This window comes from Carcharhinus amblyrhynchos, chromosome 11 (genome assembly GCF_965287045.1).
Source record: "Carcharhinus amblyrhynchos chromosome 11, sCarAmb.v2.hapA, whole genome shotgun sequence".
Taxonomy (NCBI): domain Eukaryota; kingdom Metazoa; phylum Chordata; class Chondrichthyes; order Carcharhiniformes; family Carcharhinidae; genus Carcharhinus; species Carcharhinus amblyrhynchos.
The window spans coordinates 44281518-44306632 of record NC_137334.1 but is presented as its reverse complement, the minus strand read 5'-3'; the positions used below and the strand labels follow the sequence as shown (position 1 = coordinate 44306632).

The 25115-nt window shown below is 42.5% G+C and overlaps 1 non-coding gene across 1 annotated transcript; it reads right to left on the bottom strand.

The window, feature by feature from the left end:
* Positions 1–6943: 6943 nt before the first annotated feature.
* On the bottom strand, positions 6944–7016 carry trnam-cau (transfer RNA methionine (anticodon CAU)). The gene has a single exon. It is a non-coding gene; the product is annotated as a tRNA-Met (tRNA).
* Between the last annotated feature and the right edge of the window lie 18099 nt (positions 7017–25115).

Sequence of the window (25115 nt, the reverse complement as noted above, 5' to 3'; positions counted from 1 at the left end):
TCAGCATTAAAAACAGAACTATCTTCACAGAGGCCATTTCTTCCTGCACTGTCTGCCTGTCTATCCATCCTTGAGGTTTTTAATGAAGCTCGCCTTTGTAAGGCAGATCAGCTGCAGGCAGTTTGGTGAGTCACATGCCCATTAGAGCATTCCAGCAAGTTTCATGCAGTTTGTCTTGTTATCGTGAAGGGGAAACCAAGTCAGCACTTACAGGTGTGATAATGAAGGGGGAGGAGGTGGAATTTGTGCCTCTGATGAATAGGGCAGGGGAGAGAGAGGGTCAAGTCAGTCAGCTAGGGGGGGGTGATGAGGGCACCATCTGCAAGGAGGTTGAGGAGGAGGGTAAGGGAATTGGTAAAGTTGGGGGAGTCTCCAATGTCCATGGGGGGGGGTGTATCTGGCTCCAGGGGTGTTCTGTCAAGAGACTTGCTTTTTTATTAACTTTTTCTGCACATGTGGAGTTTGAGCTGTAGGCTGTCTAGCAAATTAAGTCCTGCCCAATCCCTCTAGTGGCTAGAAATGGTCTAGCTCATATTTTCACAGACAGTGCATAAGATTCAACACGAAAACTCGCCTGAAAAATAGATCAGGAACTTTCCTGTTTTCACACTAGTGGCCACTTCGAATAAATCTCAAAATTCCACCCATTATGTCTCCTGACACCACATTTGTTCAAAAGCTGCATTGATGCCAATGTCAGTCATTCTCACCTAATCTCTGGAGTTCAAGTTTGTAATGATGTCTGAAGCTGAGTGATCTTGGTGGAATCCAAATTGAGCATTGGCAAGCAGGTGACTAAATGATGCTTTGTAATACTGTCAAAGATAGCTCCCAATACATCGAGATGCTCAAATGCTGGAGGTGTGTGGACAGAGTTGTTTGGGAGAATTGGCAGAAGGCCTGAGAACCAGAAGGCCAAAAGATTTAAGGTGATTGGAAAAAATATTAATTATGACACAAGGAGAAACATTTTTTACTTCGGGAGAGTTAAGACCTGGAATGCACTACCTGAGGATGTGGTAGAGGCAGATTGAGTTGTGGCTTTCAAAAGGGAATTGAATGAACAACTGAAGTGGAAAAGTTTGTACAGTTATGGAGAGAGGATGGCAAAATGGGACTAGCTGAGCTTCTCTTAGAGAACCATACAGACAGGACAGGGTGAATGGCCTCCGACTGTGTTGTGACTGTTCAATGATTAAATGACTAAACAACATGTTTTCACACAGTGCCTCTAATGTAGTAAAATGTCCTAAGGAATGTCAGATTTGACCCCAAGCCACAAAAGGAGATATTAAGTCAGAATTTATGGCACAGTGATGGTGAATTTAATGTGCACACTGTTAGTACAATGTAAATAACAGCAATGTGATGAAAAACCTTGAACTGAAAATTGCCCTAAATTTCTGAACAATTTGTGCCACTCTGCTTGTGAAAGTAGCAGCTTGCTGTCAGCTGCTCAAGTGTCAAGAAAGGTCAGAATTTGTGCATTAATTACAACCTCACATGTTATGAGATCCTTTTAGCTCACCAACCCTAGTATTTGTCTGGTGTCACCTGGGTGTGATCTCTCGGATGATCGAATTCACTTAATGCTGTTCCAACTAGTACACTGTCTGGGGGGAGACAGGCCACTGGGGAGTTGGTGTGTGTGTGGATGAGGGCTCCTGTTTTGGAAAAGAGCCTAGTCATTCAACATCACGTGTGCGCAGCTCTGAGATTACTTTTCCAGTATGCATGTCAGGTAGCAGGGGTGATAGAGTCTACTGCCCTCACATGTATCAATGACAGGAAATGTTTTCCTCATTGGTGGAGCCCTCATATGTGGATATCCACAACAACCAAAAACAAATCAATGTTATTTCTTTATTGGAAGTACAAACTGCAGTGCTGGAGGGCTAGGTGGACAGCTTGAAAAGCTATTCTGACTTTCATCTGGTTAGGAGTTCATGGCTTATTGGAGAACACAAGCTTTCAGGAAGATTTTTAGTGATCAGTGTCCAGCTGAGTACCAATGGTACAGTTAGAGTTGAATGGCCTGAAGTTGCTATCTTCTAGGATAGCAACATGTTCCAAACCCCTGGCCTAACTCCTCTAGATCTGTTGAAAGAACACCCAGGTAACCAGGCAATTAGTTACACCAGAGATGTGATCCACCTGTCAGGTCTTCTTTGAACTCAGCTGTCATGAGACTAATGCCATCTCAGCCTCAAGAACCTATTGCACCAAATCAGCTGTTCAATCATGCTGGATGATGGAGGAAAGAACTGTGTGAAAATGGTACACTGGCTGATAATAAAAAAAGTGAAGATATTAAGGGGGATAAGGGGACGAGGAGGAATAATGCGCCACGGTCAGAGAAGGAAACTTGGTTAAGTCATTTTGTGTTGGGATAGGTGGACATAAAACTGGGAGGCAATGATATTTCAGTATTTTTGGGAACCTGAAGAATAGAGATGGTGCAGTTCTTGAAGATTGGATTTATTATTGTCACATGTACTAGCATAGAGTGAAAAATATTGTTTCTTGTGCACTATACAGACAAGAGGATAAGGGTGCAGATGTGGAGAAGGCCAGAAATGAAACGGAGAAACAATGCCTGAGGACAGAAGAGTGGGGGAATTAAAAGGATTAATTATAAGGGAAATGAGTGGTCAGGTGTTGAATGGGAATAGAATCAAGGCATTGTATCTGAGATTTCATTAAATAAACGCACTGCAATCAACCAGAACAAGTTATAATAATGAAGAATCAATACCTAAAAAATATAACAATGAATAGTCAACGTGGTTTTCAAAAAAGGGAAAGTCTTGCTTGTCCAGCCTTACTGATTATTTTAAGGAGGCAACTGGTAAACCTCTTACAGCTAGTTGAAGGAGGAGGCCAGAAGTCAAACTTTAAAATTTTAGATTCATTCACAAAATAAGACGTCACAAATGTTATCGACGGGGCCGTCAGTCCCAACTATCTGCCCCTCTACTGCAGCTACGTTCGCGGCCAGGTGTCCCTGGAGAGGGAGCACGCGGTGTCCGCGGGCACAGTCAAGGCCTTCCATGCCTGTTGGGCACCGCAGGGGCCGAGGTGCGTTATAGACCCTGACAATCACATTTTGATTTGACGTGTCTTAAGTTTCCTTTGTACTTTTTGTTTCTGTTTGGGCTGTTCCCCCTCCTTTTGGGGAGCTGCCCCCTTTTTCTTTGTCCGAATGTAATTTAAGTTTGTTTGCTTGGTTCAACTTGAAAGAATGAAAGAAATATGCAAACTAGCAGGCTCTGCATTCTCTTTCTGCAGACATACCCACATTTAAAATTAACATAGCAGAGGGGCAGTCAGTCAGGTCAACTGATCCCTCAACTGCCTATGCCTGGGCCTGGTAATGGCTATCTTGACGAGGGTCCGGGTCCAAACTTCCCTCTGCACCTGGCAGTCAAGGAGCAGAAGCATGGTGGAAGTGCCTCTTTATGCCCTTTTGTGTAAATGAGTAACAATGAACAAAAATAACAAAACATTAACAGATCCAATTAAATTAATCTCATTGGGCTGATGATGCATTCCAGACCCTATGGCAACACCAGTTGATGAAGTGTCTCATTGGGCTCTTGAGTAAATCAAATAAATTAACTAGGTACTGTAACAAAAATCAAAAACTTATTAATTTAAACTAAAACAACATTCCTGGGGCTGATGGTGCACGGCAGTGCCATCTGATAGTGGAATGCCTTAAGAGCACTGGTGGATACCATATCACTCTTCTCCAGGGATACACAGGCACAAGGAAGAGAGGCAGTCAGGTTGAGTGTGTTTTTTTCCTCTCTCCCCTCCAAACTTCTCTGTATTAAGTAGCCAAAGAGAAAGAGCATGGAGAAGTGTCTCTCTATGTTCTTTTGAATGTGTTAGAAAAACTTAACCAATTAACAGCCTCTTAAAGGGGCACCATAATAATAATCAAAAAACTTTAACACAAACCTACTGAATGAAATTAAAATAACAACATTACCAGGATAATGATGCATTCCAGCCCATGGAGCAAACCATTCTGTAAGTGCCTTGATCTACTATTTCAAAAGTATCAATAAATTTAACAAAAATGAAGAGCTGCGGAGCATTATAACTAAAGCAAAATATCAAAGGAAATTTAACGAATTAAACCAAAATATAATTTCTGGAAGAAGTGTCTTATATGTTTATGTTCACAAGTAATTAGCCAATGAGTACCTGCATCTGTATACACTTAACCTTAATTTATCCAATTAACAGGGGACGTAGTCAAGGATAATGCAGTGAATTTATTTAATAGCCTTTGCAATGGTATCACATAATAGACTCCGAACAAGTTGGGGACAAAAAGCAGAATGCATAGCTATCAGACTGTAATACTAAAAGTAAGGGGTGGGCAGGGGGGAAATGGTGGGGGAGTATAAACAGTAGCAATTTAGAATGACAGAAGCTGGGAAGTGGCCTTCCACAAGGATTTTTACAGGGACTACTGTTTTTGTTCTCCTTTTGACTTTGGAACCTGCCATTTCCAGCAAGATGCCACTACTAAACGCATCCTCTCCCCACTGTTGCAGCATTTTGAAAGGACTATGATGTCCTGATCCACTCCTTAATCATCCCAAACACCCTTTCTGCTCCTCTTCCCATGATACCTTCCTATGCCAACATAGGAAATGTAACTCCCCACTTTACCTCCCCACTTCAGGATATATTGGCCTTGGAGGGAATACAGAGAAGGTTCACCAGGCTGATACTGGAGATGAGGGGGTTAGCTTATGAACAGAGATTGAATAGACTCGGCCTGCACTCATTAAAGTTTAGAAGGCTGAGGGGGGAAATCTTATAGAGACTTGCAAGATAATGAAGGGGCTAGATAGGGTAGAGGTAGATAGATTCTTTCCACTTAAAGGAAAACAGAACTAGAGGGCACAGCCTCAAAATAAAGGTGGGGGGGGTGTAGTTTAGAATAGAGTTGAGGAGGAACTTCACTCAAAGGGTGGTGAATCTCTGGAATTCTCTGCCCATTGAAGTGGTGGAGGCTACCTCGTTGAATATAAGAACATAAGAAATAGGAGCAGGAGTAGGCCATCTAGCCCTTCGAGCCTGCCCCGCCATTCAATAAGATCATGGCTGATCTGTCGTGGCTCAGTTCCACTTTCCCGCCCTCTCCCCATAACCCTTAATCCCCTCTCTTATCAAGAACCCATCAACCCGCTTCTTAAAAATATTTAGCGAGGCAACCTCCACCACTTCAATGGGCAGAGAATTCCAGAGATTCACCACCCTTTGAGTGAAGAAGTTCCTCCTCAACTCCGTTCTAAACCACTCCCCCCTTTATCTTGAGGCTGTGCCCCCTAGTCCTACTGTCTTTTTGAGCGGGAAGAGTCTCTCCACCTCTATGCTATCCATCCCATTCATCATCTTATACGTCTCAATGAGATCTCCCCTCATTCTTCTGAACTCTAACGAGTACAAGCCTAGTTTATTCAGCCTCTCCTCATAGCTCAACCCCCTCAACTCCGGTATCAGCCTAGTAAACCTCCTCTGCACTCCCTCCAGGGCCAAAATATCCTTGTGCAGGTGCGGCGCCCAAAACTGCACACAGTACTCCAGCTGCGGCCTCACCAATGCCCTATACAGCTGCAGCAAGACCTCCCTACTTTTATATTCAATCCCCCTCGCTATGAAGGCCAGCATCCCATTCGCCTTCCTGACCACCTGCTGCACCTGCAAGCTGGGTTTTTGCGACTCATGCACAAGGACCCCGAGGTCCCTCTGCACCGTCGCCTGCTGCAGTTTTTCGCCACGTAAGTAATAGTCCTTCCTACCATTCTTCCTACCAAAGTGGACCACCTCACACTTGCCAACATTAAATTCCATTTGCCATTTCCTGGCCCATTCGCCCAGCCTATCTAGATCCTTCTGCAGACTCTCCACACCCTCCGCACAATTTGCCTTTCCCCCAATCTTGGTGTCATCAGCAAATTTCGACACCCTGCACTCGGTTCCCTCCTCCAGATCATCTATATAAATGGTAAATAGCTGAGGCCCCAGCACCGACCCCTGGGGCACCCCACTAGTCACCAACCGCCAATCCGAATAGCACCCATTGATCCCCACTCTCTGCCTCCTATTTGACAACCAATCCTCTATCCACGCTAACACCCTACCCCCAACTCCATGTCCCCTGACCTTCTGCAATAACCTCTGCAATTCTGCAATAATAATATATTTAAGTCACGGGTGGATAGATTTCTGATAGACAAGGGAATTAAGGGTTATGGGGAGAAAGCAGGAAAGTAGAACCGATCCACTTCAGATCAGCCGTAATCTCATTGAACAGTGGGGCAGGCTCGAGGGGCTAGATGGCCTACTCCTCCTATTTCTTGTGTTCTCACTATCCAAAATACTTTTTCCAGGTTAAATGGCAATTTACCATACTGCTTCCAGTTTAGTACAAGGAGGCTGGTAGTGTGGAAGATGAAGACAAATGGACCCATGCTGTGGTTCTGGAGGAAATGGAATGAGCAGTCAACCGCCCTGTCAACTATGGCAGAGAGAGCATCCACAATTGGGCAAAAAAAAGACACCAGAAGTGTTGGTATGGAAGGTGGCATCATCAGAATCAAAAACAGAAAATCTGGAAAAACTCAGCAAGTCTGACAGCGTCTGTGGGGTGAGAATAGATCCAACGATTTGGCTCAAAACGTTGAGGATTTTCCAGTTTTTTTTGTTTTTGTTTCAGATTCCAGCATCCGCAGTAATTGGCATCATTGAAATAATGTGCGACAGAGATCATAGAACGCTAGTGGGCAAATTAATTTGAAAATCTTACGTCAAATGTAGAACCTAATAAAGCATTGATAACGAGGAGATCGTACTTTAAAATTGAGCACGCGTTCAGGGACTGAAATATGTTAATTAAAAAAAGTTTAAAAACAAAATTCTGTGCCCCGTGTGAGGATCGAACTCACGACCTTCAGATTATGAGACTGACGCGCTACCTACTGCGCTAACGAGGCTCCGCTCAAAACTTCGGAATCAGCCTCTATGTAGTCAAAATCGATCTATCGTTGTTTCTTTAAACGGTATTTAAGCACCACACTGAAGAAACTTCACCACACTGTCTGCTATTTCTGCGGGCGGGCGGGGGATGCGATCTGTTGACAGTTTTATTTGATCCCGCAGTTGCGCTTACGGGTTTAATAAACAAGGAGCGGCCTCCGGGCAGTGAGTGACAGGCGCTAAGCCCGGGGAGGGGAAGGCCGTGGGCCCGCTCCGGCCCCCTCCTTCCGCACGCGACGCGAAATGTAAGTCACGAGCTGCATAGCTCGAGCGGCAGTGGAGCGCGAGGCGTTGCGCTCCCTAACCGTCTCTTCAACAATGTCTATTGTACAGGTTTTAGCCGTAAGTTCAGTCGTAACATGAAGAGGTGGGGTTTTTTATTTGTGTGTCTAATCTTGCGACAGGAACTTCTAAATGTATTTGCAGTGGTGAAGCATAATAAAAGTAAATGTTTATAGTTTTCAAGGTTTTAAGTCAAAACATTTATGCGACAACTATTTCACAGAATTCTCTCCTGTTTCTAGCCTCTTCATGATGTTGAACACCTCCATCAAATCTCTTAGTCTTCTATCCAAGGAGAACGCCCCAACTTTTACAATCTATCCTCAACTCAAATTTTTGATCTTTAGAGCCATTCTTGTAAACCTCTTCTGCATTCTCTCCAATACGTTCACATCCTTCCCATGTTGTTTAAGTTTACTTATTATTGTTGCAAATAGGCTTACATTAACACTGCAGTGAAGTTACTGTGAAAATCCCCTCGTCACCACACTCTGGCTGTGCCCTTTTGGGTACGCTGAGGAAGAATTTAGCATAGTCAGTGCACCTAACCCTGACATCCAGAACTGTACGCAGTATCATATTTTTGAGTTTTTTTGAAGTATAAGGTGGGAGGGAAAGTTGAATTCCCCTTGGAAACGTGTAGTAAATATTCAGAAAAGAAGTTATATCGATCAAAAACTCACCTAAGATTGTTTCAGGAAGAGAGAAACAATTGATTTTGATTTGATTTATTATTATCACATGTATTAACATGATGTGGAGATGTCAGCGTTGGGCTGAGGTAAACACAGTAAGAAGTCTCACAACACCAGGTTAAAGTCCAACAAGTTTATTTGATAGTAAATGCCACATACTTTTGGAACGCTGTTTCTTCGTCAGGTGAGTGGAGAGTCCTGATCAGAAACAGGGCATATAAAGCATATGCCTTTATATGCCCTGTTTCTGATCAGAACTCTCCACTCATCTGTTGAAGGAACAGCGTTCCAAAAGCTTGTGGTGTTTACTATCAAGTAAATCTGTTGGACTTTAATCTGGTGTTGTGAGACTTCTTACATGTATTGACATACAGTGAAAAGTATTGTTTCTTGCGCACTATACATAGCGTTCATAGAGAAGAAAATGAGAGAATGTAGCAGAATGTAGCATTACAGTCATGTAGAGAAAGATCAACTTAATGCAAGGTAAGTCCATTCAAAAGCAGCAGAGCAGAAGCTGTCCTTGAGTCAATTGGTACATGACCTCAGACTTCTGTATCTTTTTCCTGAAGGAAGAAGATGGAAGACAATGTCTGAGATGCATGGAGTCCTTAATTATGCTGGCAGCTTTGCTGAGGCAGCGGGAAGTGTAGACAGAGTCAGTGGATGGGAGGCTGGTTTGCATGATGGATTGGGCTACTTTGACAATCTTTTGTAGTTCCTTGTGACATTGGGCAGAGCGGGTGCCATATCAAGCTGAAGTTATTGGTCTGCAACGTTTACTCTCTTCACAGATGCTGCCAGATACACTGAGCAGTCCATGTTTTTTTACTTCAGATTGCCAAAATCCACAATATTTTGGCTGTGCAAGAGTTTTTAAGTATCAAAAAGTAATTATCTACATGGTTAACAAAAGCAAAGAAATAAATCCACTTCAATTACAGTGATTTGTTTTGCATCTAAGCCCCACAAAACTACCTTTCCTGAAGATGTCAATCCCTAAAGAAGCTACATTGTCTTGTAATGGCTTATGTCACAATTTATGTTTTCAAATGTTTAAATAGTTTAGCCCAAAGGGTTGTCTTAATCTTATTAATACATGTCGTTCTGGCCTAGGGCTGAAGTGTGATTTTGGAGTCTGATGCTTTTAGAGCTCTGTCTTAAATCAACAAAGTAACAAGTCATTTTCTTTGAATATTTGAATATATTTTTGTTTCCTTTGCCTTGCACCTACTGTGTTTTGTTTTCCCTCTCAAACATTTACTATATGTATGGACCTTTTAGGTGCAATAAGGATCCACTGGTGGCATAAGTTTTGAGTGCCTGCCTGCCTTCTTGCCAGCTCGGTATTGGATGAGGTACTTTTAACATTGTGAGTAGTGTGAACTACAGCTACTATCAGGTATTAGTGTGACAGCAACCCATGACTTTCAGCCCCCATACATGAAATCCACTTAGTCATAAACCAAAGTAAACAAAAACATGAGCTACCCAGTACTGAAAAATGTTACGATCCCAGCTGATGTTATTGTTGGACAATTCCGATCTCAGATTGGAACCTGGTTTGATAGATCCTATCTTTTATTGTTTGTTTTTGACACTTGGAGGTGGCAGTTGAACAGTCAAGGGAGTCAGTTGATGAGCTTTCAACAAAAGAATAAAATGTTTATTAAATAAGAAAAGATTAACTATTTTGTACTAGTCCTCCATCCTGACAATACCTTTCCAAACAAAAATTTAAAAATCCATCTTGTTCTAATGTTCTCAGTAAGTACACAGTCCAAGTAAACCAATAGGCAAACTTGAGCAGTGCACCAGGCCAGGACACATCAGCAGAGGCCATTTTGCAGATTTCCCACTGGGCATCATGGCCCCTGCAAGTCTCTAAGACTAAGATCTCCAGTGTAATCAGCTCTGCACATAAATTGACATGGAGCTGATTACAATATGGAAATCTCTATTTATATTTAATTACCAGGCCGGGACTGAAGTCTCTGAGCCTGCCAGCATCTCTACACCCCCTGCCACCCACCCCAAAGCCCCCTTGCCAGGCGTGGTTGACTCCAGTGGGGTTTACTAATAGGGAACAGGCGACCCAACCCCGCTGGAGGAAAGTGAGGTTTCCTGGGAGGTTAGGGGTAACTTTGGCACCTTGGCTTTGCTGATCCGGCATTGGTGCCGCCAAGGGGGTGGAGCTTATTGGGAGCAGGGGCTATTGGGAGAAATCGTTGGCATGAGGGAATGATTGGTGGGATGATGGAGACCCACTGCCACTCTGTATTGGGATGACTGGGAGAGGGAGGAAAAGGTTATTAGGACCAGCCATTCGGGTTGGGGTTCAGGAGATACTAGGAGGGTCAAGACTGCCAGGCAGGTGGGAAATTGAGAGATTGGGGATGTCCAAGTGTGATTTGATTTGATTACTGTCACAGGTATTAGTATACAGTGAAAAGTATTTTCTTGTGCTCTATACAGACAAAGCATACCATTCGTAGAGAAGAAAATGAGAGTGCAGAATGTAATGCACCCTACATAGCTAGGGTGTAAAAAAAAAGCTCAACTTAGTGCAAGGTTGGTCCATTCAAAAGTCTGATGGCAGTAGGAAGAAACTGTTCTTGAGTCGGTTGGTACGTGACCTCAGACTTTTGTATCTTTCTCCTGATGAAAGAAGGTGGAAGAGAGAATGTCCAAGATGCGTGGGGTCCTTAATCGTGTTGGCTGCTTTTCCGAGGCAGCAGGAAGTACAGACAGAGTCAATGGATGGGAGGCTGGTTTGCATGATGGATTGTAGTTTCTTGCTGTCTTGGGCAGAACAGGAGCCATAACAAATTGTGAAACAACCAAAAAGAATGCTTTCTATGGTGTATCTGTAAAAGTTGGTGAGACTCATAGCTGACATGCCAAATTTCCTTAGTCTTCTGAGAAAGTAGAGACGTTGGTGGGCTTTCTTAACAATGATGTCGGCATGGGAGGAACCAGAACAGGTTGGTGATCTGGACACCTAAAAACTTGAAACTCTCGACCATTTCTACTCCGTCCCTATTGATGTGGTTAAAGGAATGTTCTCTACTATGCTTCCTGAAGTCAATGACAAATAAGAACAAAGAACAACACAGCATGAGAAACAGGCCCTTTGGCCCAATGAGCCCGTGCCACCATTTTAACATTGAGTTCCCCCCTCCACCCATGACCCTTGTCTATGCTTATGGCATTCCACTTCGAGGGAAGACTAATTTAGGGACAATTTGTTACACCAATCAGTCTATTAGCACATCTTTGGGGTGTGGGAGGAAACCGGAGCACCCGGAGAAAACACACGCAAGCACGGGGAGAATGCGCAAACTCCCGCCGACGCTGGCCCAAATCCATGTATCTGCACAGCAAACAGTGATAGTCACTGAGTGTCATGTTGCCCAGCATCTGGTCCAGTTTAAGCGTACACTAACGACGTGAAGTACTAGGCTACTCTCGAAACAACCAAGAGCAGCCCTCGTACGACCCATCACGTGTATGCCCCTTGTTGGACAACAAGGCGGACTGAAGCACCTGTGGATTAAAAGAGAAAAACATCAATACCATGCACATCCTTATACAAACATTCAAGGGAATCCCCAGAAGCTCAAAAGTAAATAGAGAAGTAAAACAAGTGAGCCAGAAAATATGTTGGAAGGTCCATAGGAATCAATTGATTCCCAGAGATGTCCCAAGGCTCCTGAACCTTATTTAAAACAGTCTTCTATATTCCTCCATCTCCATCCTGCTCATGTGCCTATCTAAGTAACTCTTAAACAACTCCAGCGTGCCTGCCTCCACCACCTTGCTTGGCAGAGCATTCCATATCCCCACTATCCTCTGTGTGGAAAAACCTCCCTCTAACATCCGAATTATACCTCGCCCCCCTCAACCTAAGCCCGTGGCCCCTCATAATGTGCGTTTCCAATCTAGGAAAAAGCTTACCACTATTTACTCTATCTATACGCTTCATAATCTTATACGTCTATTAGATCGCCCTTCGGTAGCTGTCTTTCAAGGGAAAACAGCCCCAATTTGTCCAGTCTTTCCTCATAACCCTGTCCTTCCATACCAGGCAGCATCCTGGTAAACCTCCTCTGCACTCTCTCCAGGGTCTCCATGTCTTTCTGGTAGTAAGGCGACCAGAACTGGACACACTACTCCAAATGAGGCCTAACCAACGTTCTATACAACTGCAACATTAGACTCCAGCTCTTATACTCTGTACCTCTTCCTATAAAGGCTAACATACTATAAGCTTTCTGCACAACCTTCTCTACTTGTACTGCCATCTTCAAAGACTTGTGCACTTGCACCTCCAGGTCCCTCTGCGTTTCTATACTCTTTATAGGTCTACCCTTTATCATATAACTCCCCCCTACATTATTTCTCCCAAAATGCATCTCCTCTGTTGATGCTGAGGGAGAGGTTATTGTCGCCTTCACCAGATTCTCTTCTCATTCCAGTGCTCTGTCTCGTCGTTGTTTGAGATCAAACCCACTATGGTGGTGGTGTCAGCAAACTTGAAAATCGAGTTGGAGGGAAATTTGGCCACACAGTCATAAGTTTATAATGAGTGTAGTAGGGGACTGAGAACACAGCCTTGTGGGGCACTGGTGTTAAGGATGATCGTGGAGGAGGTGTTGTTGCATATCCATTCTGATTGTGGTCTGTGGGTTAGGAAGTTCAGGATCCAGTCGCAGATGGAGGAGCAAGGCCTATGCCACAGAGTTTGGAGATAAGTTTCATGGAAATAATAGTGTTGAAGACTGAGCTATAGTCAATAAATAGGAGTCTGACATAGGTATCCTTGTTATCTAGGTGTTCCAGGGTTGATGCAGGGCCAGGGAGATCGCATGTGCTGTGGCCCTGTTGCGGCGGTAGGCAAACTAGTGGATCCAGGCAATCCAGGAGGTTGGAATTGATTCGTGCTTTGATTAACCTTTCGAAGCACTTTGTAATGATGGATGTGAGAGCCAACAGATGATTTTCATTAAGGCATGCTGCTTTGCTTTTCTTTGGTACTGAGATGGTGGTCATCTTGAAGCAGATAGGGACCTCAGATTGTTGTAAAGAGAGGTGGAAGATGTCTGCAAATATCCTCACCAGCTGATCTGTGCAGGATCTGAATGTTCATCCGGGTACCCAGTCTCGGCCAGTTGCTTTCCTTGGATTGACCTTCGGGAAGGCTGCTCTGACATCTGCAAGGGTGATGTCAGATACAGGTTCATCTGAAGCTTCCAGGGTGGAGGGCATGCTCTTGCTGACCTCTTGCTCAAAATGAGTGTAGAATACATTGAGCTCATCAGGGTGAGATGCGTTGGAGCCGGTGATTTTACATATCCTCATCTTGTCTTCTGTTATGTTTTGCAGACCTTATCAAAGTTGGTGGGGGTCCATGTAGCTAACCTGGGACTCTAGCTTGGTCCAGTACTCGTCTGGGTAGGTTCGGGTTGGGGTTACATTGGGGCTGGCCTAGAGAGGTCTAAGAGTCCAGCGATTGACCGGGGGGGGGGGGTGCCCACTGATTGAAGTTTGCGGGCTGGCCAGCAATTAAAAGACCAGCGATTGGGAGGCTGGCAATATGGGGCCAGCGTGTACATGCCAATCTCCACATTGACAGATCGACGCATGCGCAGTGGCCCTCTTAGCACTATGCTGCCAGCTGGTCGGGTGGGAATAGCCCCTTTCCCTGCCCCAGATTTCCAGAGTGAATTATGCTAGGACACTGTGATGCACAGAGTGTCAGAGGTTCTTTCTGGAAAGCATGATTGAAGAAAACCAGCAGGATTTACTCCCATTTACTTCAAATTGTTTTGGGAGATTCCTGGCCACAGTCTTCCTAAACTCTGTTCTGTCCCATTCCCCGGTTTTAGTACATTTTTTAATTCTTCAGTTTGGGACTGGTTTTTTGTCTCTGTGCATTGTTCTGCCTGTTCCATTAGTGTCTTTGGAAATGCTGCTTCCTTCTGGGTTACCTTGTTCCAACTGACTCAAACTGCTCTTGCTTTCCTGCGTGGGCTCCTGGTTACAATGAAACAGCCTAGATTTTTATACCCTGTGTTTATTTTAGGGTTTCGTAAACCTCATTACAATGCAGGCATTTAAACAGACCCACAGACTTGATGGCAATTTAAAAAAAAATGAAACCACTACTGAAATTTTTAAATCTTAATACACAAACATGTTCAGCTTACTTAAAGGTACATTTCATTCCTAATACCCACAAAAACAAATATGTATTATTTAAAAAAATCTTTATTTTTTAACAAAAAAAACAATTAACACTTGCCATCAATGGAAGGAGTTACTGAGAGATCAAAGACAGACGATCTTCCTCCATCTCCCTGGACCTGTGCACAATGTTACTGCTGTAGTTGGCCCCTTCCTGAGCGTTGGACATGCACAGAAACATGTGCATATTGAATACTCAATATCAAGCCTAGGATGCTTTCTTTTTTAGTAAGAATGGTACCGATAATTTTGGCCAACTATTTTATAACAGGTATGCGTTATGCAAAATGAATAAATTGGTAGTAATTGTTAAACTAAAAGTTTATTTATTTATTAGTCACAAGTAGGTTTACATTTACTGTGAAAATCCCCTAGTTGCCACACTCCGGTGTCTGTTCAGATACACTGAGGGAGAATTTAGCATGGCCAATGCACTTAACCTCATAATAACAAAACTACAATACTTGGACCACTTATGTAAACCACGTTCTGGCCCTGTAACTGAGCTACTAGGGTTAATATAGAACTCTTTCTTATGAATACCAAAGTCACTACAACAATTCCACTGATATAGCCCCTTTAATGTAATAAAACGTACCAATTGTGTCATAGAACCATTCTAAAACAAAATTAGACAAGGAGCAATATAAAGAGATATTAAGGTAGATGGCCAAAAGTTAGTCAAAGGGATTGATTTTATTGAATGTCTTAAATAGAATGGTTTATTGAGGGAATTCAAGAGTTTACGGCCTTGGCACGTTAACCACCAATGGTGGAATGATTAAAATCAAATTAAAGTTAAATCTAAAAATGAAGTGCTTCTTCTGTGTCTCAAAATATGCATGGCCCACTTCCACCATTTTGTCCTTATGTCTCTCCTCTTGATTTGTAACCAAGGCCCAGGAAAGGTACCATGTTTCTCTTTTTCTTTCCTTGGCGCCTCTCTCGTACTTCTCCAGTGTTCGCTTGTCAACCATACCTGTGAGGTACGTGATCTGCCCACAAATAGTGGATTTTCCAGCATCTGATTGGCCATGCTAAAAATTGTCCTTAGTGTCCTGAGATGCATAGGTTAGAGGGATTAGTGGGTAAATATACAAGGAGATGGGGGTAGAGCGTGGGTGGGATTGTGGTCGGTGCAGACTCGATAGGCTGAATGGCCTGTTTCTGTACTGGAGGATTTTTATGGTTTCTTTGGTAAATGCTCAAAGGTATTAGGGAGGGATTTAACAAAAAGTGAATCTTAAAATACTACCCTGAGAGCCAGCAATTTAACAACAGTCAAAGTTAATTATGAGCAAAAGCTATCACAAAGATTGAGAATGCTGAGCACGCTAATGCAACAGCTGGTGTATTGGGACACAGCAATGACGAGCCAGTGAACGAAACTGTCAAAGGCAGCTAGATATATGTGATCCAGCTGGTCACAAAATACCGGAACTCTGTAGCCAAATATAAAACGATCAGATTAGTTTAAGGATGTATCTGATAGAATGCTTCAGGGCAATAGATGCTGATATTTAGATTGTCCTGTGTGAGATCATGTTACTACAAATTACCAGTGATCGTAATACAGTAATGAGAAATTACTGCTGCTATATTGTATGTTACATTAAAAATAACTCTCATCTTAGACCACCAGCAGCACAACACTTAACTTTATTCCATAGTATAACCTATGTTCTTCAGTTATTCATATCTTCCCTTCTTAGGTAGTCCCTTGGGACCAAGAATGACGTTCTTCCTGTGTTTAGTATACTCCTTCTGCTGTTTGCACTTGGCCTCCACTTGAGCCTGTCAGAGATGTTTGAAATGATTGGCACCTTTGTGGATGCTGCTTTTCCAGTTTGGGTTGTCTCAAGCAGGAGATTCCCACAAAATATTTGGGATGTTCGTTTTTTTCAGAGAGCCTTTGAGGTGTCATTAAATGTTTCCATTGTGCACCTGGCAACTGCTTGCTGTGACGAAGCTTGGATTAGAGAGCTTGTTTTGGGAGTCTTGTGTTTGGCATGTGGACAGTGTGGCCTGCCTGACATGGCTGTTTTACTATAGCCAATGCCACGATATTGGGGATGGTAGCCTGAGAAAGGACACTGACATTGGAGTGCCTATCATGCCATTGAATTTCAATGTGCAGGATTTTGTGGAGGCATTGCTGGTGATAATTCTGCAGGAATTTGCGGTGTCTATTGTATGGTATCCATGTCTGTGACATATACAGGAGGACAGGTAACACTGCAGCTCTGTAGACCATGAGCTTGGTGCTAAGGTTTGAGGACTTTGTCATCACTCTTTTCCTCAGACTGCAGAAGGCACAGTTTCTGTATTGGTGTCAATCCCCACTCAGAAGAGGCTCCCAAGGTTTGATAAATGATCCACATTGTCCAGTTTGCCATGGATATTAATAAGAACAAAGAACAGTACAACACAGGAACAGGCCCTTCGGTCCTCCAAGCCTGCGCTGATCACATTTACCTATCTAACCAACTGCTTATATCCCTGTATTGCCTGTTTGTTCATATGCCTATCAAGGTAAGTCTTAAATGTGGCTAAAGTAACTGCCTCAACTATCTCACTTGGCAGTGCATTCCAGGCCCCCACTACCCTCTGTTTCAAAAAAAATTTTCCCCGCACATCACTGAACCTTTCCTCCCTTATCTTGAACTTATGCCCCCTTGTAATTGTCATTTCTATACTGGAAAGAATCTTCCATCTGTTCACCCCACCTATACCTCTCATAATTTTATAAACTTCTATCAGGTTGCCCCTCAGCCTCTGTCTTTCTAGGGAGAACGATCCCAGTTTATTCAATCTTTATCTCGTAGCTAATACTCTCCATACCAGGCAACATCCCAGTAAACCTTTTCTGTACTCTGTCCAAAGCCTCCACATCCTTCTGGTGATGTGGTGACTAGAATTGGATGCAGTATTCGAAATGTGGCCTAACCAATGTTTTATACAACTATAACATAATCTGCCAACTTTTATACACCATGTCCTGTCTGACAATGGCAAGCATGCCATCTGCTTTCATCACCGCCTTTTCCATCTGTGCTCCCACTGTTAAGGATCTGTGGACCTGTATTCCCAGATCTCTCTGTGTATGTGCTCCTGCTTGTTCTGCCCTTTATTTTATAGCTCCCACCTGAATTGGATCTACCAAAATGCATCACCTCTCGTTCATTCGGATTAAATTCCATCTGCCATTTCTCCGTCCAATTTTCCGGTCTATCTATTCTCTCAGTCTTCTTCATTACCTGCAACTCTGCCAATCTTAGTATCATCTGCAAAATTGCTAATTCGACCAGCTATTTTTTCTTCCAAGTCGTTTATATATATTACAATTTATATATCTATATATATTGCAGAGGTCCCAACACTGATCCCTGTGGAACACCACTATCCATTTCGAAAAACACCCACCGCTATCCTCTGTCTTCTATGGCCAAGCCAGTTCTGAATCCATCTAGCTAGTTCACCCTGATCCCGTGAGATTTAACCTTTTGCACCAGCCTGCCATGAGGGCCCTTGTTGAATGCCTTATTAAAGTCCATGTAGACCGTCCACAGTCCTTCCCTCATCAATCAGTTTTGTCACCTCAAAAGACTCAAGTAAATTGAGACATGATCTCCTATGTACAAAACCATGCTGTCTATCGCTAAAAAGACTATTCAGTTCCAAATATGTATAAAGCCCATTCCAAAGAGTCTTCTCCAACAGCTCCCCTGATGTCAAGCTCACTGGGCCATAATCACTCAGTTATCCTTGATACCCTTCTTAAATAATGGGACAGCATTGGCTATCCTCCAGTCCTCTGTTTCCTCCTTGGCCACTGGTGAGGTACCAAAGAATTCTGTTAGAGACCCAGTAATCTGGGATGGATGCCATCTGGCCTGGGGATTTGTCGACCTTAATGTTTTTTAACTCACCTAATACTTCCTCCCTTGTAATGATGGCTTGTTCTAAAGGATTTACACACCTCACCAAGATACTATTAATCAATTGTCCCCCTCCTTTGTGAATACTGATGGAAAATACTCATTAAGGATCTCACCCACTTTCTTTGGTGCTACACATAATTTCTCTCCTTTGTCCTTACATGGACCAACTGTTTCTCTAGCTACCCTCTTGTTCCTAATATATGTATGAAATGCCTTGGAATTCTTCTTAATCTTGTCTGCCAAGGACATTTCATGACCCTTTCTTGCCCTCCTAACTCCCTGTTTGAGCTCTTTTCTATTTTCCCTGTATTCTTCAAATGCTTCATCTGTTTTTAATTGCCTAGCCCTCATGTATGCATCCTTTTTCTTTTTGACTAGACTCTCAATTTCTCTGGTCATCCATGGTTCCTGAATCCTGCCTTCCTTTTCATAGGCACATGCCTGTCCTTCATTCTAATCAACTGCTCCTTAAAAGACTCCCACATGACAAATGTGGATTTACCCTTAAACAGCCTCTCCCAAACAACAGCCTCCCAATCCTGCCTAATCTGGTTGTAGTTAGCCTTCTCCCAGCTTAGCACCTTAACTCTGGGACAACACTCATTCTTTTCCATCATTATCTGAAAGCATATGGAATTGAGGTCACTGTTTGCCACACGTTCCCCCACTGCAACTTTGATGACCTGGCTGGGCTCATTCCCTGGTACTACGTCTGGTATAGCCCCCTCTCTAGTCGCACTATTGACATATTGTTTCAAAAAGCCTTCCTGGACACACCTTACAAATTCCTCACTATTCGGACCCTTTGCCCTAAAGAATTTCTAGTCAATATAGTTGGGGTCAGTACTGTGGAGCAGAAGCTGTGGTGAGAAGCTTTATTGAGGTGGGGTAATGTTTTGCGGGGAGAAAGATGGAAAAGAACGTTGGTGTGACACAGCCTTGCTTGATCCCAGTTTGCACTTGTACGAGGTCTGTGCTACTGATAAGGATCACAGTTGGCGTGTCATCGTGCAGGAGGCAGAGGATGATGACGAATTTCTGCGGACAGCCAAATTTGAGGAGGATTCTTTACATCCCTTCCAGGTTGATAAAGTTGAAGGCCTTTGTGAGGTCAAAGAAGGCCACGAAAAGAGGTTGCTGCTGCTTCTCTGCACTTTTCTTGGACTTATCATGCTGTGAAGATCATGCCCACTGCACCTCTTGATGGACAGAATCACAGTGACTCTGGTAAGAGCCCTTTAGTCATGACCAACCTCATACAAAACAGTCGGATATAGATGAAGTTATTTAGTTGCAAGATGCTGTTACCTTTTTCATTTTTCTTAAGTAAAGAGAATGCCATACCCAAATAGTTCCCATTTATGTTATTTATCTTTTGTCGAATGGCTTCTGAATTCCTATCAATTTTCCATTTTTTTACAGTTGAATTTAAAATACAGATAGAAGATGAGAAGGTAAAATCTAATACCAGAGTCTTGTGCTGAAACAAAAGAGACTGCATTGGGATGAGGGAGGAGTTGGCTAAGGGAGACTGAGAGCAAAGACTTTATGGTAGGACAATTGAACAATGGAGGACTTTCAAAGCAATTTTTCAGCGCTCAGCAAAAGTGTATACCAATGAAAAGGAAGGACTGTAGGAAAAGGATAATCAGCCATGGATATCATGGTAATTTACCAAATTTTGCTGGACTCTAGGGCAGTTCCACAAATTGGAAAACAGCAAATGTGATGCCACTGTTTAAAAAAGGTAGACAAAAGGCGGGTAACTATAGGCTGGTTAGCTTAATTTCTGTAGTGGGGAAAATGCTTGAACCTATTATCAAGAAAGAAATAGCAAGACATCTAGCTAGAAATTGTCCCACTGGGCAGAAGCAGCATGGATTCATGAAAGGTAGGTTATGTTAAATTTAGTGGAATTCTTTGAGAACATTACGAGTGTGGTGGACAATGGGGAACCGGTGGATGTGATGTGTTTGGATTTCCAGAAGGTATTTGACAAGGTGCCACACAAATGGCTGCTGTATAAGATAAAGGTGCATGGCGTTACAGTAATGTATTAACATGGATAGCGAATTGTTAACTAACAGAAAGCAAAGAGTTGGGGATAAATGGGTGTTTTTCTGGTTGACAATCAGTGACTAATGGTGTGTCTCAGGGATCAGTGTTTGGATAACAATTGTTTATGATTTATATAGATAATTTGGAGTTGGGGGCCAAGTATTGTATGTCAAAGTTTGTAGATGACACTAAGATGAGTGGTAGAGCAAAGTGTGCAGAGGACATTGAACGTTTGCAGAGGGATACAAATAGTCTAAGTGAGTGGGCAAGGGTTTGCCAGGTGGCGTACAATGTTGGTAAATGTGAGGTCATCCATTTTAGTAGGAATGATAGCAAAATGGACTGTTATTTAAAAAGTAAAAAATTGCAGCGTGCTGCTGTGCTGAGGGACCTGGGTGTCCTTGTAAAATTGCAAAAGTTAGTTTGCAGGTGTAGCAGGTAATTAAGAAGTCAAATGGAATTTTGTCCTTTATTGCTAGAGAGTTGGAGTTTAAAAACAGGGAGGTTATGTTGCAGCTGTATAAAGTTACTGATGAGGCCACACCTGGAGTATTGTGTACAGTTTAGGTCTCCTCACTTGGGAAATGATGTACTGACATAGGACAGGATGCAGAGGAGATTCACTAGGTTGATTCTGGAGTTGAGAGTGTCGGCTTATGAAGAGAGACTGAGTAGACTGGTACTATACTCATTGGAATTCAGAAAAATGAGAGGGAATCTTATAGAAACATATAAAATTATGAAGGTGAAAGATAAGATATAAGCATGGAGGTTGTTTTCAATGGCGAGTGATGCTAGAACTAGGGGGCATGCCTTAAAATAAGGGGGAGCAGATTTAGGACTGAGTTGAGGAGGAACTTCTTCATCCAAAAGCTTGTGAATCTGTGGAATTCCCTGCCCAGTGAAACAGTTGGGGCTACCTTGTTGAATGTTTTTAAGGCAAAGATAGATTTTTGAAGAGTAAAGGAATTAATGATGATGGGTGGGTAAGTGGAGCCAAGTCACAAAAAGATTAGCCATGATCTTATTGAATGGGGGAGCGGGCTTGAGGAGCCAAATGACCTACTCCTGCTCCTAGTTCTTATGTTCCATGTGTCTTGTCAGTGTCCCCCAGACTTAAATCTAGGGCAATACTGAGGAAATGCTGTATTTTCAAATGTCAAATTTTTTGAATGCTGTAATAACGTTCATCAGGCTAGTGTGTAGTGCTTTATCAGTGTCTTGTAGATAGTAGTGATATTTTGGGTAGGAAGTAGATGAAGTACTCACCACAGAAAGCTCAGCCTTTGAGCTGTTCTGGTAGCATTTATGTGACTATCTAATGTAGGTTATTATCATGTATGGTTTCTAGGATGTTGCTGGTGGGAGTCTCAACAATAGAAATTCCATTCAATATCAAGGAAGGTTAATTAGGGTCTCTTGCAATCGGTAGGTTATTGTTCAGTACTTGAGATGAAAATTGTTCAGTATTTTGAAGTGGCTACATCTTTTCTGGTCTTATTGGCCCCATAGCCGTGAGAGCGGAAAGCCGGGCCATTAATAGCGAGAGCGGCAGCGGGAACATTAACAACAAGAGAGCAGCAGCAGTGGGGCCAGTAACAGCAAGGAATGGGGCCATTAACAAGGAGAGAGCTGCAGCGGCGCCATTAAGAGCGAGAGAGGAAAGCTGGGCCACTAACTGCAAAAGACCAGCAGCAGGGCCTTTCAGAGCGAGACAGCAGCAGTGGGGCCATTAACAACAAGTGAGCAGCATCAATAGTGGGGTCATTAACAAGAAGAGAGCAGCAGTGGGGCCATTAGCAGTGAGAGAGTGGCAGTGGAGCCATTAGCAGCCAAAGTGGCATCTGGCCAGTTGAGATTTGCGGCTTTGGGAGGCACTTCTATCCTGGGCCTGGAACAAGCAAAAATTTGTAAGTAAACCTGCATTGTGTTTCACTGAAACCTGCCAGTGTAGCACTTTTACTTTTTTCTTTGTGGCAATTCTATAACAAAGAGGAAACTGGCAATGAGAGTTGGAGAAAAAAAAATTCGACCAAGTTCAAAGAAAAAAACCCAACACTTGGGATTGAAAAGATGACAAGCAAGAAAAATAAATCTTCAACACAGTTCAAAAAAGTTTTGAAAAAAACACATGAGTACGCAAGAAACAAAGGTTAAACTTACCATTAAATAAAGTGGATAGGCTTCCAAGCTGCAGAGGCCATGCATTTGGCAAGATGAAATAGGCTGCGGGAATGGAGACTCACTAGACAGAGAAACAAAAAGTTTGTGGGATCGTAAAGAGAAGCTGCAAGTTGGGAGAGAAGTTCCAGACAAAAGAAAATTGTTGCATTGTTAGGTTGGGTGATCTCTTGCATTGTGCGAGGAACAGGGAGAAACTGGAGAAAGTATAAAACCCGGTTACTAAAAATTTTGGGAAAAATGTAGTCCTATAACAGTCGTTTCAATGACGGAGTTGAGTCCAACTCAAAATTAAGCCAAATAGTACGCCAAAATGGCTAAAAGTCAGAACAGTACCATTTGCCACCAGACCAAAAATCAAATAAGAACTAGAAAGACTAGTCAAAATAGGAATAATTGAACCAGTTACTATAAGTGATTGGGCTACGCCAGTCATGCCTGCACTGAAACCTGATAGCTCAGTAAGGATTTGTGGAGATTTCAAGACAGCAATTAACCCAGTATTGTGCGCTGATAAATATCCAGTGCCGCTGATTGCAGTTATTTGCTGGACTATTGGAGGCCAGAAATTCAGTAGAAGATCTATCACAAGAATACTTACAAGTGAATGTGGCTGTGAGTTCACAACTATTATCCACTGTTATGACACACAAATGTCTGTTTTGATATTGGAGCCTGCCTTTTGGGATAACATCTGCAACTGCTCTACTCCAGAGGTTTATGGATCAAATTCTGAGTGGGTTAAATTTTGATTTGATTTTATTATTGTTACATGTATTAACATACAGTGAAATGTATTGTTTCTTACGTGCTATACAGACAAAGCATACTGTTCATAGAAATGAGAGAGTGCAGAATGTAGTGTTACAGTCATAGCTAGGGTGTAGAGAAAGATCAACCTAATGCAAGGCAAGTCCATTCAAAAGTCTGACAGCATCAGGGAAGAAGCTGTTCTTGAGTCGGTTGGTATGTGACCTCATACTTTTGTATCTTTTTCCTGAAGGAAGAAGGTGGAAGAGAGAATATTGGGTGCGTGGGGTGCTTAATTATCCTGGCTGCTTTGCCGAGGCAATGGGAAGTGTAGACAGAGTCAGTGGATGGGAGGTTGGTTTGCGTGATAGATCGGGCTACCTTCATAACCTTTTGTAGTTTCTTGCAGTCTTGGGCAGAGCAGGAGCCAAACCAAGCTGCGATACAACCAGAAAGAATGCTTTCTATGGTGCATCTGTAAAAGTTGGCGAGAGTTGTAGCTGACATGCCAAATTTCCTTCATCTTTTGAGAAAGTAGAGGCGTTGGGCTTTCTTAATTATAGTGTTGGCATGGAGGGACCAGGATATGTTGTTGGTGATCTGGACACCTAAAAACTTGAAGCTCTCGACCCTTTCTACTTTGTCCCCATTGATGGAGACGAGGGCATGTTCTCCTTAACACTTCCTGAAGTTGATGACAATCTCCTTCGTACAGTGTTACCAAGATTATGTCCTCATCTCAGGTTCAAGTAAACAAGTGTGCTTGAAGCACTTGGAAGCTACATTGGAACATCTGCAAAAACAGAATCTGTGGTTAAAAAAGAAAAGTGCAACTTTTTCAACTCATCCATGAATTACTTGAGTCACATCATTGATTAAAATGGCTTGCTTAAGAAACCAAAAAGGATGATAATTTTAGAAGCACCATGCCTTCAAAATGTGATGCAACTGATATCGTCTCTAGAATTGGTCAAATATTATGGTAAATTTGTTCCAAATTTATCAGTGCTATTGAAGCCATTGTACAGTTTGCTTGTGTCAAACAGGCATGGCACTGGACAGAAGAATGTGAAAGAGCTTATGTAGAGGTAAAATAAGCCTATGCCCAATGTATAGTTTTTTCTATTCATTTGTGGGATATGGATGTTGTTGACTGGGCCAGCATTTATTGCCAATCCCTAATTGCCATCAAACTGAATAGTTCGCTAGGCCATTTTAAAGGGTTAGTTAAGAGTCAATCACATTGTCATATCATAAAAGATTAAGCAAAACAAGACATTTCACTAACAGAATGCAAGAAAAGCTCAATCACATAACTGACAAGGCAATTTTATGAAAAGGAGACACACTGTTGAAGTTTTTAGTCTTGCACTCATCAGGACAGATGCAAGAAAGATAAATTTCAAAGAGAACATGAGAATAGGATGCCAACTGGTTTGGTTGGACTGTGACTCTGGTTGAGGCATTGCCATGGAGAATACAGCCAGGAACTAGTGTCCTCTGCTTTGTTTTCAAAAAAAAGCATGCAAATATGCCTGCACGTGTTTCCTTTGCCTGCAAAGTACATGTCCCTGCATCTGAATATATGTAGCTTCTAGTAGGTGTAAGTAAGCCACATTGCAAACCCAAATGATAATGTTAAATTGGTTATTAGCATAATTTTTAGCACACTTGGGATTGTTCAACAAATGCTGTAAATTGTGGAATCAAATCAAACACTAGAAAATATGTGCTGAATTTTGCAAGCAGGGCTGTTTGAGTATGATTTGTACTGTCTATTGCAAACAGTCAAAGAGACATGCTGTTTTTTACAGTAATACTCGAGTTCTATAATACCAAGATACTATATTGGTTTTGAAAAGGAATTTACTTAAGGCTGAGTTAGACATTAATAATCAATAAA